Source organism: Egretta garzetta, unplaced genomic scaffold (assembly GCF_000687185.1).
Source record: "Egretta garzetta isolate BGI_Z169 unplaced genomic scaffold, ASM68718v1 scaffold576, whole genome shotgun sequence".
Lineage (NCBI taxonomy): Eukaryota > Metazoa > Chordata > Aves > Pelecaniformes > Ardeidae > Egretta > Egretta garzetta.
Window position 1 is genome coordinate 114,602 of NW_009260074.1, and position 4,216 is coordinate 118,817.

A 4,216-nucleotide genomic window follows, 5' to 3' on the forward strand; every position below is an offset into this window, starting at 1 on the left:
GGGGATGGGAAGTCCCCCGCGTGGTGGAGAGGGTCACGGCTTCCCTTGGGAAGGGCGAGGGGTCCCGCCATCCTTCCAAGGAGGAATCGTTAGGCCGATGGTCAAGAAATCATCTCTTGATGCGGCCCAAGTCTTGCCCCTGCGTCTCCGGCCTTCCTTTCGGAGGAGGGGGGGGAAGGTTTGCCGAGAACGTTTATGGCGAGGCGGCTCTTGGCATTACCTGGAATCCTCAGATTTTCCTCCACCCCTTTTCAGTCTGGTTTTGCATTTGGGAATGATACGGAGACCGTGCCGGGATGGATCCGAAGATCTCCTCCTGCCGCTGGCCAAAGGTCAGGTGCCCGTGCCGATTCATTTAGATCTGCCGGCAGCCTTTGATACCGTTGATCATGAGGAGATGTGGACGTGCCTGCGGACCCTGGCAGGGGTAGACGGAGTTTGCACTTGAGTGGTTCCAGTCTTTTTTTTTTTTTTTTTTTTTTTTTTTTTTTTTCCCCTTTAGTAATAGTCCACTAGATTTTCATGTAACCACTACTCGCATCTGACAACTTCGGGTATGGGTTTCTTTTATTTTACTATGAAGACAGCAGTATATTTCACATGTATATTTCTGAACAAGATTTCACAAGACCTCATTTTTATATCATTCATCAGTATAAAATTGATGAAAAGAGGTTTATGCACTAAAATATTTAATGATTGATCAAGAAGCTACTGATGTCATATTGCCACTGGAAATCATCTCAGTCCTGACTGTAAGGCCATTTATATACCGCATATCATTTAAAATCAGGTGAATTATGCCTACGGTGTTTCCATCATACATTTTTAATTGAGTTCTTTTAATTATTTCAATATGCCACAGGAAGTGTAACATGTAGCTGTGGTAAGGTAGACGGATGGACTATTTCCCACACATGTATTAGTAGAGTGTGTTTCTTTAAAGTAAAGACACTGTCACAGATCAAAGCTGATATTGTTAGAAGGAAAAAAAGATATGTATGTGCGTATTTCAGGCATGACTGCATAAATAAATGTTGTGATATTTCACTCTGCCATAACAGGTGACAACTTTAACTCGAGAAGTCTCACAATTAAGTAAGGATATGAAGAATGTGATGCACCTTCTGGAGAACCTGCTCACATCCCAGAAGACTCCAGGGTTCTGTGCTGTGCACAGCATATCTCGAAGTCCTACCCTGGAAAGTTTGCAGTCTCGAATGGCTTGGACTACACATCAACCTTGCACGCACACGCAAGCTGGGAACTTTACTTGCACCAAAGCACAACTTAGCCGCGGCAACACACTATGTGACATTTGGAATACAGATCTGTCCTCTGTAGGTAGCAGTCCCCAAAGAACTGAACCTAACCTGCAAAATTCTATGGACGGTGAATTTTATTACACACCGGGCCTTCACAATTCCCCCTCCCAGTATCAGGTAAACCAGAAAAACAATTTGCAGTTTTTAAGATGCACCTCTCCCCGTTCAGACACTACCTTGACTCCTCTTCAGTCTATTTCAGCAACCCTTTCTTCTTCAGTGTGCTCTTCATCAGAGACATCACTACACCTCGTGCTCCCCAGCAGGTCTGAGGAAGGTAGCTTTAGCCAAGGAGCAATCAGCTCACTAAGCCTTGAGAACCTGCCGGGATCATGGGACCTGGAAGGAACAGCCGGAGTAGTTTCTGCACAGACCCCAGATTTCCCAATAGACATTGTGACAAGCACAAGGGATGTTAAAGAAAAAGATTACCAAGCCATAGATGTATAATGAGAAACACAAAGTGGTACTCAAAGCATGTTTCACAGCTGCCAGTTTTAAATTTAGAGAGTACTGCATGACTATTTGACCTTTTCTCTGGCGATCATGGAGACTTACAAACATGAAAATTCAGATTTATAGAAAGTAAGAAAAGGTATTGACAGTTCGTACTATAGGAAAAATAAAATTCTAGATTCTAGAAGCATGTTGAAAACCATCTTGTATACAGGTATAACTTACTGGTCTGTTCGGCAGACTTTTGTGATAGTCCAAAGACCCTGAGGGTCAAAGCAGCTGGAAGTCTGGGACAAAAGAACTGTCATGGGCGGCTTTTGTTCACCGAAGCAAAGGTTTTCCCTGAGTGTCTGACTGTTGTTCCCGAACAATATCTATGGCACTGTTTGCTTCAGCTCCTCCGGGCTTGGGAAGGCTGAGCTCAAATCCCAGAAACCACCACAAAAAGTGGATGCGAGGGAGCGCCCGCATCTCCGCCGCCGACACCAGCCCTGGAGAGAAAATTAAAAAAAAACCCCAAGGTGTGTCGGCACCAAGCAGCAGGAACAACCCTCCAGACATCCCGCCATCCAGGACAGCGACGTCGCCATCCAACACCCAATGATGGAGGAGATGAAGACCACGGTGCTGATGAAGAGCGCCCCGAGGGCGGCGCGGCGCTGACCGCAGCGTTCACAGCCCCTCTCTCTCCAGCCCGGGCCAATTTAGACAGCGATTTCGTCGCATTTCTCAATTCCCCAAACGCCCCCCAAGGGCGATTTTAAACTTTGATTTCCAGCAGGGCTGCAAATTCGGGGAGAGGCAGCGGTTGGTCTGCACGGTTGCGCCGTACGCCGGGGGCAACGCACCCTCTAAGCCCCCGGCGCCAAAGAAAAGGCCGGATCCCCCTCCCGATACCCCTCGTTCTCTCCACCTCCTTAACATCCCTCCTTACTTCCCTCTCACCATCCCTTTTCCTCCACCTCCTTCTTAATATCCCTTTTTATTTCCCTCTTAACATCCCTTTCTCTTCTCCTTCCTCTTAATAGCACTTTTTCCTTTCCACTTCCCTTTTAACATCATTTTTCCTCTTCACTTCCCTCTTAATATCAATTTTTCCATCCACCTCCCTCATAATATCCCTTCTTATTTCCCTCATAATATCCCTTCTTATTTCCCTCATAATATCCCTTATTCTCTCCTCTTCCCTCTAAATATCCGGTTTACTTCCCTCTTAACATCCCTCTCTCTTCACCTCTCTCTTAATAGCCCTTGTTCTCTCCGCCTCCTTCTTAACATCCCTTTCTAATTCCCTTTTAACACCCCTTTTTCTCTCCGCCTCCCTTTTAACATCACTTTTTCTCTTCACTTCCCTCTTAATATCAATTTTTCCATCCACCTCCCTCATAACACCCCTTTTCCTCTCCTCTCCCCCCTTAACATCCCTTTTTACTTCCCTCTTAACATCCCGTTTTCTCTTCACCTCCCTCTTAATAACAACTTTTCCACACACCTCCCTCTTAACACCAATTTTTCTCTCCACCTCCCTAAAATCAATTTTTACTTCCATCTTAGTATCCCTTTTTCTCCCCACCTCCCTTTTAACATTACTTTTTCTCTTCACTTCCCTCTTCATATCAATTTTTCCATCCACCTCCCTCATAATATCCCTCTTTATTTCCCTCTTAACACCCCTTTCTCTTGACCTCCCTCTTAATATCACTTTTTCCTCTCCACTTCCCCTTTAACACCCCTTTTCCTCTCCACTTCCCTCTAAATATCCCTTTTTACTTCCCTCTAAACATCCCTTTTCCTCTCCACTTCCCTCTAAATATCCCTTTTTCTCTCCACTTCCCTCTTAACATCCCTTTTCCTCTCCACTTCCCTCTTAACATCCCTTTTCCTCTCCACTTCCCTCTTAACATCCCTTTTCCTCTCCACTTCCCTCTTAACATCCCTTTTCCTCTCCACTTCCCTCTTAACATCCCTTTTCCTCTCCACTTCCCTCTTAACATCCCTTTTCCTCTCCACTTCCCTCTTAACATCCCTTTTCCTCTCCACTTCCCTCTTAACATCCCTTTTCCTCTCCACTTCCCTCTTAACATCCCTTTTTACTTCCCTCTTAACATCCCTTTTCCTCTCCACTTCCCTCTTAACATCCCTTTTTACTTCCCTCTTAACATCCCTTTTCCTCTCCACTTCCCTCTTAACATCCCTTTTTACTTCCCTCTTAACATCCCTTTTCCTCTCCACTTCCCTCTTAACATCCCTTTTTACTTCCCTCTTAACATCCCTTTTCCTCTCCACTTCCCTCTTAACATCCCTTTTTACTTCCCTCTTAACATCCCTTTTCCTCTCCACTTCCCTCTTAACATCCCTTTTTACTTCCCTCTTAACATCCCTTTTCCTCTCCACTTCCCTCTTAACATCCCTTTTTACTTCCCTCTTAACATCCC

At 45.3% G+C, this 4,216-nt stretch overlaps 1 protein-coding gene across 1 annotated transcript in view; it reads right to left on the reverse strand.

The window, feature by feature from the left end:
• AKAP8 (A-kinase anchoring protein 8) overlaps positions 1–4,216 on the reverse strand; it is a gene marked incomplete at its 5' end in the record, with an annotated part of 31,132 nt that overhangs the window by 10,179 nt on the left and 16,737 nt on the right. The window lies entirely within an intron of this gene.